Below are 15,921 nucleotides of genomic sequence, written 5' to 3'. Positions count from 1 at the left end.
CAAGAAACTGGGAAAATACATTCATTAAAAATGTTGTACTGAATTGTAATTCTCATAAACAGAATCCAATTGGAAGTTGCAGAAATGCTACAGATATTAAGTACCAAAAATGCTGAAACCATGTGAAACTCATGCTGTTGACACTGACTGCAACAGACACAACTGATATGATTTATGGTAGCTGCAAAACTTATGCTTGTCTCATCTGACTACCCCAAGAGAACGTTATTAAATAAGAATGAAACAAGAATCAGAATGTAACGCAGTATAAGCTTGTGAAAAAAAGCTCTCAACCTTCAGACCTGAATAAACATGCCTCACCCATAGGTCTCTACATATGTATATGCAATGTGACTTATAAAGTGCCAACTACCTGTAGCCTCTCTTCCAGCCCTGCAAACTCTGGGATCCCTCCAGATCTGACTAAGGCACTCCCAGATCAGGGCAATCTCCAAGAGGTTCTCTTCAGCCATTCAACTCTTAAAGAGTCACAGTCCAAGTGCAAGCAAATAAAACAGATATTGTTGTCACAACCTAAAACTTACATCTCCCACAGGAGACAAATTTTCTTTGTCAACTGTACATCATCAACTGATTAAAGTACATTCAAGAACATTACTGACTGGATTTTCTATTGTAGGTTTTAAATGCTCGAATATTTGCTTTCAGAGAAATGTATCTAACTTTTTCTTCCTATTGCTACGAGATAGAATGAAAAGTTTCCACATTTGAAACTACCTTTTCTCATGTTTTTCTGTCTTTCCAATGCTGGTGCCCCTTCATTCATGCAAAAGCAGCTCACCATTCACTTTAGTCTTTTAAGTTTGTTTCTCACCCCAACATTTTCATGTCTTTTTTGAAAAATGCACAAAAAGTTTGCAGTAAATTGTCACTGTCTCCCTCTAATTTCTGCTTTTCCAGAGGTCTTCATCATGACTTCACTGTCTAATCACTAATTTTGCCTCGGTGACCACATTTAAAATAATTGTAGTCAGCTACATTTGGTACCCACTTTATAATCTGACTTTGGTGTCTTTAAAAATGCTCTGTTTGTCATGCCACCCTGACTCATGTTCTGCCACTGCTAGTTCAGTCTTCATCCTACTCATCACAGTCTCCCAGTGTGTCATTTCAGACCATTAATAAAAATGTTTGAAAGAGCATCGACAAGGCTACAAGTGTTAATAGTGTGTTAACAATAGTATCAACTGTAAGAAACTTTGAGGTGTTATATAATTGTAAAAGTCATAATCATTGTATTACATTTAAAGCACAAACTTATAGCTGTAATAAAATAAAGTTAGTAATAATAGCAAAAATCACATTAATTATACAAATGATTAAAAGTTGAGGTAACCAGTAGGAACTAATGTCTATGACAGCAATATTATGTATCACAGTATCACTTAGGTTGGAAAGGACCTCGAGGATCATCGAGTCCAACCTATCAACACAGACCCCATGACTAGACCATGGCACCAAGTGCCACGTCCAAACCCCTCTTGAATGCCTCCAGGGACGGTGACTCAACCACCTCCCTGGGCAGCACATTCCAGTGACTAATGACTCGCTCGGTGAAGAACTTCCTCCTCACCTCGAGTCTAAACCTCCCCTGGCGCAGCTTGAGACTGTGTATAATATCTTCTGAACTTGCTGTGGTAATGCTCCATTGTTAGTGCTCTATTTAATGTATTATATGATCCTACTACTTTCAAATTCCCATTCAGTGACATGCCAGGTGTTTTGGTTTGGGTTTTTTTGGGGGGGGGTTTTGGAGGCTATGATAGGCAGTAACTGGCCATAACCATGAGATGGATTTATATGAATTGCCCCTTCCACACAAGATGTGTTATATGTAATTCCAGAATTGCCTTCATTAGGATATAGAAGTGGTTGTGAACCAAACAGCTATTGCAGCAGTTACTTTTTCCTTCCCAGGGGAGATTTTTACGCTGAGGCAGACAATATTGCATGGAATTTAGTACTTTTCTCTCCACACCTTTTCTTAATTATTAGAAGATTTATTCTGCAGTCTCAGTGGAGGTAATAGAATAAAAATACCCAGGACTTAAATCTATGTAAGACCTAAGAATATGTGTTTTTTTTGCTGTATTTCTCTCTCAGTGACGGTCTGTTTAGTTAAATTTATTCACCAAGTAATGTCTTATATTCTATAATAAAATGATAAGACTTTCTGAAATATGTGTGTTAAAGTGGGCTACCCTCATTGTAAAATCACCCAAAAGCCATAGACACCTAGGCTTTTACTGACAGCCCACACTGTCTGATAGCCCCATATGCATTAATCCCAGGATGGTCTGTACATCAGACCTCTACATAGCACCATAGCCTAGCATTTGCATCCAAGAAGTATCACAATCCCTGCAGAGGCTCTCGATATGAGGAAGAGGAAACTCCCAGAGTCTTAGTTTGTTGGCCAAAATCAGACTAATTTTCAATCTCTTCAGCCTCTACCACAAGCTGAGTGCTATCACCTGTCTCCCTACCTTCTCTCTCTGCCAGTCCAAACTTCTCTTTAGGTATTTGGTGAGCACTAAGGTGAGCACCATCTCAAGCAAGCTATGCCTTCAGTATGTTTTTTAAAGACTAATTTATAGTCAAAGACTATATGTGTACAGTCTTTGGAATGAGGCAGAACTCAGCCTCAGAAAGTCCCTCGGAAAATCAGGGAGACATTTTTCTTAGGTAGACGAAAAAGATACTTTAATATGTGACTACAACTGCGAAAGGCAAAGGTCAGGGAAGAAAAAAGGAAGGAGGAAGGAGCAATTAGAAAATAGGCAAATAGTTCCCCCAAAAAATCAGTTATAACAATGCCTTGCCTCTTTTTAGACACAGTGCAGCACTTAATTGTCTTTATTAACTATTTCTTATCCTCCCAGAAACCATTAAGATGTTCTGAGCCCATTCCAGAAGACCATGGGCATAAGTGTCTGAATTACAGTATTAAAAAACTAGAGCAGGATGCTCAGAGAGGTTCTCTTGAGTCTTTCAAAACCCACCTGGATGCATTCATGTGTGGCCTGCTCTAGGGGGTCCTACTTTGGCAGGGGGGCTGGACTTGAGGTCCCTTTCAACCCTTAACATTCTGTGATTCTGTGAGCACCTTCACTATAAATGACTTACTCCTGATATCCAGTCTGAATATACCCTCATCCAGCTTAAAGCCATTACCTCTTGTCCTATCACTACAAGCCCTTGCAAAAAGTCCCTCCCCACCTTCCCTCTTGGCCCCCATCAGGTATTGGAAGGCTACTATAAGGTCTTCTTGGAGCCTTGTCTTCTTCAGGCTGAACAGCCCCAGCTCTCGCAGCCTGTCCCCATATGAGAGGTGCTCCATCCCTCTAATCATCTTTGTAGCCCTCTTCTGGGTCCACTCCAACAGTTTGATATTAATCTTGTGTTGGGGGCACAAGAATTGGATGCAGTACTCCAGGTGGCAGGGTCTACAAGAGCAGAGCAGAAGAGGAAAATAATCTCTCTTGACCTGCTGGTCACATTTTGTTGGCTCATGTTGAGTTTTTCCTCAACAAACACTCTCAAGTCCTTCTCCTCAAGTCCTTCTCCTCAAGACTTCTTTCAAGCCATTCTCCATCTTCCCTATAGTTTGTGTTTGAGATTGCCCCAGCTGAAGTGCAGGACCTTGCACTTGGCCTTGTTGAACTTCATGATGGACACAACTCTCAAGCCTGTCAAGGTCCCTCTGCATTGTATCCGTCCCTCCCAGCATGCCCACCAAACCACACTTGGTTGTCATCTGCACCTTTGTTGGCTTGGTGTCATCTGCAAATCTGCTGAGGGTACAGTCAATGCCACTGTCTGTATCACTAACAAAGATATTAAACAGCACTGGTCCCAGTATCAACCCCTGAGGGATGACACTTGTCACTGGTCTCCATCTGGATATTAAGCTGTTGATCGCAACTCTTGAAGTGCCACCATCCAACCAATTCCTTACCCAGTGAGTGATTCATCCTTCAAATCCATGTTTTTCCAAGGTGATGACCAGGACAATATCAAAGGCTTTACACAAGTCCAGGCAGATAACATCAGTTGCTCTTTGGTTACTTACTGATGCCTTAACACTGTCATAAAATGCCACCAAATTCATCAGACATGATTTTCCCTTGGTGAAACTATGCTGGTTCCTAGCAATCACCTCTTCTTCATTATCCGTGTGCCTTAGCAGAGCCCTCAGGAGGATCTGCTCCATGATTTTGCCAGGCAGAAAGGTGAGACTGACTGGCATAAAAAAACAAGTAAAAGGCAAGTGTCATAGCTGTCTTCAGGAAGGGAAGTTTCTCCTTATGTGCCATGTGATGTAGTCCTCTAAACTCCATTAGACTCACACTAGGATAGCCATGTATTTCTTCTACTGGGAAGCCCACAAGCAGGCACAGCAGTGCAGCTGTGAACTCCCAGAGGGACATGCTAAAACTCTCTTGACTCACTGACTGCATTCCAGCTATCACATCTGAGTTAGTTGTTGGCTGCCTTTACCATAGAGGTAAACAGCTCACTCACATTTACTTAAACTCCTCATTGTACTCCAGGATTCTCTGATCCTTTTCAGAAAAGCTGCTTTCTAGCCAGGTGGTGTCCAGCCTGTGTGACTGTCAGAGTTTTTTCATCCCATATGTGAGACTTACAGAGCAGTACAATGATAAATACTGCTCTTACAAAAGTCTTAGGAGAACAGTCAGAAGGCTTCACCATCTGTTGAAACATTGCAAGGGACAAGCAGTTGACAGGTATTTGCCACGAAAGAGAGGTAGCCTGGTATGGATATTTGATGGATGTTTGAATGGAGGCAGCAAGGAGCATGATGTCACTTTTCTGAAACTTAGCATATCCAATATGAACTGAAGCCAAATTCTGAAGCCACTGATACAGCCAAGTTGTAGTCTATGTTGTGCTTTTATGTTTAGTTGTTGAAATGGATGGTTAGGTTATATGTAAGAGGAATCTACACAACAGTAATGATTGCTTTGCTATTGGTTGGTGAGATTCCTCCAGAAAAGTTGCAATTATTGTTGATACAATTGTAGGAGGCCTTATGGTGTCAGAGACTAGTCTACTACAACGGAGTAGATAAGAAAGCCATGTTATCTGATAAGTGTTCACTATCTTACTAATTTTGTTGAGAAAGACTTGATTACATGATCAAACATACAGGGATAAAACTCCAACTATAGACACTTCAATAGACTTAATATACCCAGTTACAGATGAATCTAACCCAAGACATGGGCTGGGAGCTACAAAAGGATGAATGACTAAAGCATGCAATATTATAAAATGTAAATTATAATCCCATAAGGGAGGCTGAAACTACAATTAGCATAAGAGACAATACAAACACAACAGAACACCACAGAATAGGGTTCTAATTAATAGGAGAAAGAGCAGTATAATCACAGACTAAAGTCTGTTTGTCTCTACTTCAGCCTCTGATTTGCACTGGAGTCTTGTTAATTAAATATTGATAATCTACCCTTTTTTGGCCAATTAAATAATAATTGTTGTCTGTCCTAAGTTGAAAGGTCATTTATCATCTGCAGAACCTTGTTCCAGATTCATTCCTTTCATCTCATGCCTTTTATTTGAAACAGCTCTTCTTGCTATGACAGCAAGTACTGAAAATCAAAACTGACTGAAATTGCAACTTGTCAAGCTATTCAAGAGTATCCCAAACATTTCATTACATGGAGGGTGTTCCATGACTAAAGAATCTTGGTAAAATGCTTTGGGGTTGTTTTTTTTGGTAGTTAATATATCTCTATGCTATTTCTTCAAAGAAAACAAATACATTTCCTGTAATTCATGTTCTTGAGGCCTAATATATCATTAGTATGGAACACTTCAAATGGTGACGTTTTCCGTTTCAGCTGTGTTTCCACATATGACACACATTTAAACTTTACAAAAGGTAAATTTGTTTACTAGAGGAAAGTTTTCCTTTCCTTTCCCTTTCATTTTTAGAGATGTTCTATAACAATCTACAATCTTTGAACATTTGACAGCAAAGTCTTTATGAATTACCCTGTTGACAACTAATTTGGACCTTTCTCCTTGGTTTAATGACAAAATGTAGGATTTGGATTTTATCATGTTTGCAAATTGGTGTGATGCAGACACCCAGTGAAAAAAATATGTATTTGCTATTCATAAATACCACATATTTCGTGCTTGGGCCAAACACAATGCAGAAATTTTAATGCTCATGTTCCCTAGTAGACTTTGTGCAGATGGTATTTTGAGAAACCTAGCTATGAGATGGCAAATGAAACGCTGGAAAGAATATGGTAAAGGAAGATGGTCCTTGTGACATGGTACAGAGTTCTTTAAATAGAAAACAGTTAGGTACAGTGAAAAGTTAAATTGTTTCCTAAAAACTATTTAGATCCTTGTCCTTCTTCATTAAAGTTTGAAGTTTTGATGGTAACAGTATTCAAAGCTCACAGTAAATATCTGTAAAGATTTGTAAATACACCTCCTTCAAGTAGGGATTTGATTTTTCCCTTCCCCTTCCCCTTCCCCTTCCCCTTCCCCTTTCCCTTCCCCTTCCCCTTCCCCTTCCCCTTCCCCTTCCCCTTCCCCTTTGCCTTCTCCTTTCCCTTTCCCTTCCCCTTTGCTTTCCCCTTTCCCTTTCCCTTTCCCTTTCCCTTTCCCTTTCCCTTTCCCTTTCCCTTTCCCTTTCCCTTCCCTTCCCTTCCTCTTCCCTTCCCCTTTCCTTTCCCTTCCCTTCCCTTCCCTTCCCTTCCCTTCCCTTCCCTTCCCTTCCCTTCCCTTCCCTTCCCTTCCCTTCCCTTCCCTTCCCTTCCCTTCCCTTCCCTTCCCTTCCCTTCCCTTCCCTTCCCTTCCCTTCCCTTCCCTTCCCTTCCCTTCCCTTCCCTTCCCTTCCCTTCCCTTCCCTTCCCTTCCCTTCCCTTCCCTTCCCTTCCTTTCCTTTCCCCTTCCCCTTCTCTTCCCATTCCTCTAAATTTCAGAAAATCTTTCATATCCATTGTTCTAGACCCCTCAGACAGGTCCTTGAAGCTAGTCCTTGTGAACGGGTCCCAATACACATTTGTATTTTCTTGAGGCAGCTCAAATGTGAAATTGCTTTTTCTTTTCTGGATGCTATACACTACTAATAGGATTTTCTGTGCTTGATTTAGAACCTCAGACCTGAGCAGCACCAACAAAGTAACTTTTTGATAGTACACAGAGCAAGCTCACTACTGCTTGCAGCTAGTCTTGCAAAGATACTCCTTAGCTTGCTGGTGGGGCATCAGTAAGGTCCTCTGATGCTGTTGTCAGGAAGATGTGGGCCCTTGGCCTGTACCAGAAATCAGTGCTGGAAACAGAACCTGATACCCAGAGAAGTACTGAATCTTTATTAATTGTCTGAAACTACCTTAAAAATGAACCACCTCCAGTCCCAGAAATATACCTTTCCAAAGCAAGTAAATGGCATGCCTGCAAGAGGCAACTTGCCAGAAACTTACTGGCTATTACCACCAATCCCACTGAGGTAAGTAGAGATGCCACACTTAAAAGCCTCAGGCTTTTCCTCATTGTTTGATTGTTTCCTGAGCAGAAATAATTTCTCTGTCTTCTTTGGGAAATCAGACAAACAGAAAATACAAGCCTAAAATTTATTTCCTCTGTGTCCAGCAGCCTGTGTTCTTGCACGTCAGACCAGTGCTCGTAAGCAGCCTGACCTCATACAGTAGAGTTAAGATTTTCAAGTAACTTGAGAAAAAGGATGGACAATGTATCATTTCCGCTGCAACTGTATGAGATGTGAAAGTGGAAATGCCAAAGCATTTTAACATTAACTCTTGATTCTAACTGGTTTTCATGACTCATTCAGTTGATAAGTGAGCAACAAAATCATGCCAGAAAAAGAAAATACGAATAGCTTGTTTAATTTAACGTACGTTTGCTCAGGAAACTGAGCAACTATTCTGATGGCAGGTAGGGGTGAGCTAATATTTTCTTGCCATAAATAAGCTTAAAAGCAATGAAACTAAAAGTGGGGGTGATGTAGCGTAAGTTTCCTGATGTTTCTGCTTGGTAATACACGCCTAGAGCTTCTGTCAGGTAGTTCCATGTGGCATATTATTTTATGTACCATAAGACTAAACAATTTTGTCTTCTGAAAGTAAAAAACTTCACGCTACCCCAGTGAAAGCCTTGCTGCAATCCTAAGTGTTGTTCTACTAAGCATTTACTGGTTTTCTTTACAGTGCTGGAAAGGCACATGGTGCAGGGCTTCTTTTACTTAAATAGCCTGCTGCAAATCTCTTAGATGACAGAGCAGCACTGAGAGACATCAGTGAAGAACAAGTTTCCTCAGGCTCCCTTTCCACAAATCCAAAGTTATGCTCAACTGAGATGTGATTACAAAAACCAGCGTAACATGGGCTTAGTTTATTGTTACTGTGGTGAGCTGACCCTGGCTAGCTGCCAGAACCCCATCCAGCTGCGCTCTCACTCCCTCTTTTCAATGGCAATAAGGTGGATAATCTCACAGGTTGAGATAGATGAGGTTTTCACTGACTAATTACTGTCATGAGGAAACAAGACTCAATTTGAGCCTAAACTCAGTGTAGTTTATTGCCAATTAAAAATAGAGTAGGATGGTGAGAAACAAATACAAAACTAAAACACCTTCTTCTGCCTACTTCCCAGGCTCAGCTCCAGTCTTTTGCTCCTGACTCCTCCCTGATGAGCTACACAAGGGATGACAATGGGGAGTGGGAGTCTGCAGTCGGCCCACAACAGCTCCTTTCTGCTGCTCCTTTCTCCTCACACTTTTCCCTGCTCCAATGTGAGCTCTCCACAGGCTGCAGGGAAATACCTGCCTTTCACAAAACTGTCTTCTACATTCAGGTTTGTATTTAAACACTATGACAGTTGATACTTATTCATGATGCAATCACTTGATAAGCTGAGTAATGCAGTTATGAGGGTAAAGTGAATAAAGATGCCTAATGAGGCTCTGTTCCTTTATGGGGAATGGCTTCGCATACCCAGCTTTGGTTGTGAACTTTGCTGATGCGGCTTCTGCCATCTGTATGCACCACACTTCCACTGACCAAGCACACTGATCCATGCTGAGAACTCTAACATGTGAACCTGGACTTTCTGAATCCTACTTTGCTCCTTTGGCTTCTCTTTGATTTTCTGAGGGCTAATGTTTTCATATTACTTGTGACTGAAACTTAAAATTCTCTTTTCTAGAGCCAAGGAGTTCTTTATTAGTAGACTGGTGAGGGAAGGCTATGGATTGTAATGATGTAGAGCAAAAGGGCAGAATACAGAAGCCTTGGGGTGTTTATAAAACATCATAGTGAAAAATCAGGACCATATTGGGCTACACAGAGTGCAAATGTAGAAAAGTTATAGAAAAGTTGTAATTTGAATATAGAAATGCTGTTCTGGATTTGGATAATATTATATTTATCTGGTTGATGTCAGATTGCAAGAACTGATTCAATTATATATATGTAGTAGAGATGAAAACGTGGTTTTGTACATTCTGAGAACTGATTATGTTAATGTGCTAATGCAGATTGCATTGAAAATATTTTGTTTCAGCATCCATGCAATACACACACTAGCAGTATTTTCCCTCTTTCCTAACAGCTATGTTGCAGATAACTTAGGAAACATATAAGCATGTTGAAGAATGGCTTGGAATCACCTCCAGCTTCTCTACTACTACAGATGAATATCCTAACAGATAGACTAGACTAGACTAGACTAGACTAGACTAGACTAGACTAGAATAGAATAGAATAGAATAGAATAGACCAGGTTGGAAAAGACCTTCAAGATCATCAAGTCCAACCCATCACCCAACACCATCTAATCAACTGAACCATGGCACCAAGCGCTCCCTCCAGTCTCTTCTTAAACACCTCCAGTCATGGTGACTCCACCACCTCCCTGGGCAGCCATTCCAATGGGCAATCACTCTTTCTGTGAAGAACTTCTTCCTAACATCCAGCCTAAACTGCCTCTGGCACAGCTTGAGACTGTGTCCTCTTGTTCTGGTGCTGGTTGCCTGGGAGGAGGCCAACCCCCACCTGGCTACAACCTCCCTTCAGGTAGCTGTAGACAGCAATAAGGTCTTCTCTGAGCCTCCTCTTCTCCAGGCTAAGAAGCCCCAGGTCCCTAACCCTCTCCTCATAGGCTTCTGATCCAAACCCCTCACCAGCTTTGCTGCCCTTCTCTGGACACGTTCCAGCAACTCAAATACAGAAATAGTTGTCCTATTACTGCTTACTCTTTTTTACAACATTTCCAAGCAAAATAAAAAATGCTATGTTGCAATATAGACCAAGGTCAGAGGATTTTTGTATAAATGCAGAGGTGCTACCTCATAAGAACGTAAGAAAAGACCAGGCAGCTGACATGTGCTCTGGCAGAGATTAGAGGTCTTGCTTCTGAATTGAAAAATGCTGTCAAAAATTTTAAACAAGTAACAGTTTTCTGAACAAATGGATTCTTGCATCATATTTATTAGAATAAACCAAACCAGGTTGGAAGAGACCTTCAAGATCATCGTGTCCAACCCATCAACCAATCCAACCCACCCAAACAGCTAACCCATGGCACCAAGCACCCCAGCAAGTCTCCTCCTGAACACCTCCAATGACGGCGACTCCACCACCTCCCCGGGCAGCCCATTCCAATGGGCAATCACTCTTTCTGTATAGAACTTCTTCCTAACATCCAACCTGAACCTCCCCTGGTGAAGCCTGAGACTGTGTCCTCTTGTTCTGGTACTGGCTGCCTGGGAGAAGCGACCATCATCCGCCTGTCTACAACCTCTCTTCAGGTAGTTGTAGAGAGTGATAAGGTCACCCCTGAGTCTCCTCTTCTCCAGGCTGAGCAACCCCAGCTCCCTCAGTCTTTCCTCATAGGGCTTGTCTTTCAAGCCCCTCACCAACTTTGTTGCTCTTCTCTGGACTCGTTCAGCAAGTCAACATCCTTCCGAAACTGAGGGGCCCAGAACTGGACACTGTACTCGAGGTGTGGCCTAAAAATTTGAGAGGTAAAATAAGCTTTCTTTTTCAAATTAGCACTCTAAATGTGATTTATATAAAATACAAATTTGCTAGTTATAGTATTCCTTCTAGCTTTGCACAGTAAAATATTATGCATATAAGTATGAAAGGAAGATGGTAAACATTCTTCTTTATTATGGTTCCTAGGATAAGTGAACTCTAGAGTATAGTAACATGTTGTTACCCAAACAGGACCAAAGGAAGAACTCGGTGAAGTTACTGCTGTAGCATATATGAGAAAAAGGCAGGCAATTCTTTGAAAATATTCCACAGAATAAGAGAAAATAAACATCCTTCTAAAGTCTTTTGAAGGACCCAGTAATTGCTAAGGATTTTAAATGAGAGACAGATTCTCCACTGGCTGAAGATGTGCAAAAACATTGCAATGACATCATTATGCTTTTGAGTGCACCCTCAGCAAGTCTGCTGGTGACACCAAGCTGTGTGGTGTGGCAGACATGCTGGAGGGAAGGGAGGCCATCCAGAGGGATGTTGACAGGCTGGAGAGGAGTGCCCAAACCAATCTCATGAGGTTCAACAAGACCAAGTCAAGGTCCTGGAAGAAGTTCTATACAGAAAGAGTGATTGCGCTATGGAATGGGTTGCCCGGGGAGGTGGTGGAGTCGCCGTCATTGAAGGTGTTCAGAAGGAGACTTGCTGGTTAGCTGTTTGGGTGGGTTGGATTGGTTGATGGGTTGGACACGATGATCTTGAAGGTCTCTTCCAACCTGGTTTGGTTTATTCTAATAAAGGTTTATTCTAATCTGGGTCAGGGCAATCCCAAGCACCAATATAGGCTGTGCAGTAACTAGTTTGAGAGCAGCCCTAAAGAAAAGGTCTTGGGGTTTGGAACACAAGCCCTATGAGGAAAGACATTTAATTATTTCAGATTTATTAATTTTAAATGTATCAGTGCATTAGATCTTTTGATTCACTTATTTCAAGAGCTCTTTCTAAATAATGCAAATTGCTCTTTTACCTTTTTCCTCTTTTCTGCTACTGTCCATACATTATAGTCATCATTGCTGCCTGATTATTTTGCTTTATTTTTATAGTCCCTCCCTAGTATGTTTCTGGCATCTGGTCTCTAATAATCTCAAATGAGCTTCCTCCCCACCCCCCTGTGAAATACTTATTTGATCTCCCACAGGGCATGGATGATTCAGCTGTAGAAGGTGGATGCTAGAAGTTTGCATACCACTCAGAGAAGAACTGAAAATGGAGCTGTGATGACAATGCTGGTTGTTCTCATCCTCGCCTCTCTTACAGATACTCTTGTTTATTCTGTAGGCACAGACAGTTGAAGAGATTGAGTGACAAACATGCTGAGCCAGTTCAGCTCTCATTCTGTGTGTTTATCTAGTCTGACCAGTGAAGCAGAAGAATTCAAGAGATGGGGCCAAGAGCAAGTGCTGCCTCCCAGTACAAAATATACATTTTTATTCTTCTTCAAACCTCAGATACTCCAAATAGCATATGCCCTAGATAGAACTGAGGTTGTCAATGGGAAGCTTTGCAAATGTTTTAGACACATACAATCATCTCTATAGCATTATTTATTTTACAAAAAAACAAGTGCTGGAAACACACATCTTAAAACTGATATTGAAATCTCAGATTTGCAGGTAAGAGTTAAAATAAAAAGTCATCTGCATTTATCCTCCAGGTACTGCAGAACCGAAAGAAACTGGGAAAAACTCTTTATGGGAAATGACACTTCCTACTTTCCCCTCAGAGAGTCAAACCAGTAAGTCCTTGTTCCATAGACAAATCCTGAGAGCAGAAAGGACTCCTCAGTGTCAACCGGGGGTGCTAAGAACATTAGAACAATTGTATCGAGTAAGAGCAGACATCCGTCTAGCCCAGCATCCTGTCTGGCAGGGCCTTGGCGGATGCCTAGGAAAGTGTTTGAGAACAGAAGCAGCATATAATGATGTTTCAAACATCTGGTGATTTGTAGCTCAGAGAATTTTATAACTGAAGAAAGTGTCTTATAAGTAAGTAAATAAGTAAGCATTGGAAGAACTGTTTCCTGCCTTTTCTTTTTTTTCATATCTTGTTTTCTTTTGAATACTGGTAGCCTTTCGGACTCCACATCCTATTGACAAGTATTTCCATCTGCCAGTGATGTGTTCATGAACCATTATCTATTTCTTTTGAATCTATCAGCACTACATTTATTAGAAGGGCTCAAGGTAATTTACAACTTGGAGTCTTGTTTCACATCAGTGTTCTTCATTCCAAGCTGAAATGTCCTGGCATTTTTAGTTGTTTGTGTCTAGAAGCTGTTCCATAACTTCGATCACCTGTATAATACTTTGACAGTTGTACTTTATTGCTTTGAGATGAGGAATAGAATTGATTTCACTGGCATTCATCTTCCAACACTGAGAAATGTAGACCAATGCACAAATGTATCAATTGTAATGCAAATCCCAGTCCTGACTTTGCAGATACAACAATGTGCTGTCATTATTGAGGGGAGTGTGAGGCTGCTCCTAGGGGAAGGTAAGCCATAATCCAAGGATGACAGCAAGACAGGCTGTAGTAACCTCGTTTACAAGAGGTGCAGTCCCACACCAACTAAAACTCAGGAGTTTGTAAAAATTAGTGACCAGGGTTGGCAGACAGACCAGTGACTGTCATACAAGCCTGCAGCATAGAGGCAGGCCCAAGGTCAAGCCAGGAAGTCATGTCACCAAGTCAGAGACACTAATGTGTATGACCAGGTCCAGCTGTGATGTAGCTCATGGTCTGAGCTTGCCTGTAGCTCCCAAACAAAGGGATGGAGACACCCCCAAAATATTCTCACGTGCCCCTTGCAAAACAGTGAGCTCTGAGGTGCCACAGCAGTACCATGCTGGGCCCAACTGTCCCTGATGAGCATGGAAAAGGCAGCAAAGTTTCTGCATCATAGAATAAAATAGAAGAATAAATAGAACAGAACAGAACAGAACAGAACAGAACAGAATAGAATAGAATAGAATAGAATAGAATAGAATAGAATAGAATAGAATAGAATAGAATAGAATTAACCAGATTTGAAGAGACCTTTGAGATCAAGTCCAACCTATCATCCAACACTATGTAATCAACTAAACCACAGCACCAAGCACCCCATCAAGTCTCTTCCTAAACACCTCCAGTGATGGTGACTCCACCACCTTCCTGGGCAGCCCATTCCAATGACCAATAACTCTTTCTATGTGCAGGGCCTGAACAGTCACTATGCAGAATTGAGAAGCTGAAAGTGAAAAATGGGTTGTTTCTAGTGAAGAAGCAGTAAAAAAACTCATGCTGCTGCTGTCACTAATCCATTACATAGGTTTTAAAAGGTAGATGCAGTTTTATATTTGTATCTCAACGAATGTAGTAATTGCTGTTAATCTGTTGAGTTTCTTTGTTGTTGTTTTAATGTTTGAAATGTCCTCTACAAACTCAAAGTGGAAGGATTTGACTACGTTTCTTTTGTGGTTTTTCCTTGTTTGTCTGTTCAGAATTTTCTTTCTTCTCTGTTGCTCTCCAAATCAAAATAGATTTCCACTCCAGGCTGTGATTCACAGTATTCTGGTTTAAAAGTATACAGGAAAGGATATTATCTGGAACAGTGGAATGTAACAGGCTATCTTGCAGCTTCAAAATTGGGAAAAAACAATTTATTTGAAGCAGATTGTGAGAAAAGAATGCAATATTTCTTACAAATAAAAAAATGAAGTGATGAGAATACCCTTCTCAGATATTTAGATAATGATTCCCTTAACTTCATTGAGAGTTAGAATTTAACCCAGAAGAATACCACAGCTATAACAGATCAAGCGAGTCATCAGTTCTGGAGCCCCTTGTTAGCTTTTGTATGTTGCTTGAGGTGATCAAGACATTGTATGCCTCTATACCTTGTAGGGGCATACAAATATTCATGGACTTTGCTAACTCAGTTTAGATCTTTTACCTTGATCCATCATGTCATCTTAAAAAGGAAATGAGGTTTGCCTCAGAATCATATTTACACAATAGCACTGATGCAGATCAATCCGCACAATTGCCTGTATTTCTTTGTGGCTCTTCAGTTGTGAGCCTGTGAGTCACAGCTAATGTCCCTTAGCATTAGTAGCCAAAACAAGAACTTTTGTAAAGTTATCCTCAGGTCATGAAAGAGACCTTGTTGGAGGAAAAGCTATAGAAAGCAAATTTTCTGTTTCCACTCTTTTGAGGTAATAGTAGTTGGAATAAATGAAAAAGGATGTCAAGCGATCAAAACTGCTAGACAGAAGGAACATACAACAATGCCACTTACCAGATATGTGTATGGCTCCAGGAAATGACTCACCACTGGTAGCAACAACTATTGCAAGGAATGGCTAAGGTCAGAGCACAAAACTGGGTATGTTTTGTTCTTTTTTATAGAGCATCTTCCTCCAAAACAATTTAATACACCAAAAATAAACTGAAAGGTGGCAATATCCATGTAGTACATACACACAAAAATTAAGTTGATTGAATCTGACTGGTACTATGAGTTTTGATAGTACATCTTTCACAGAATGATAACCCAAATTGCTTCTAAGCTGCTGCTGCAAATTCACCACTTCTATTTGCAATACAGATAGAAGACAAATATTTCAAAGTCAACTTTTTCATTTTCTCTTAGTCATCTTTGAACAAATCCTGAACTTGGAGTGACCTGGAAATAGCCTGGCCCAAATATAATGTTGAGCTTTTTCTTTTCTCTCAGTCCTGAACACCCATGTGCATGGTATTTCCAGAATAGTAAGATTTTGAATTATAGTTATTCCTTCCCAAACAGATCACTGCTCCTGTGGAAAAAACGTGCACTGCT

Source organism: Melanerpes formicivorus, unplaced genomic scaffold (genome assembly GCF_026170545.1).
Source record: "Melanerpes formicivorus ecotype bairdi unplaced genomic scaffold, bMelFor1.0.p_v2 SCAF_15, whole genome shotgun sequence".
In the NCBI taxonomy this organism is placed as follows: domain Eukaryota; kingdom Metazoa; phylum Chordata; class Aves; order Piciformes; family Picidae; genus Melanerpes; species Melanerpes formicivorus.
This window is presented reverse-complemented; position numbering follows the sequence as displayed.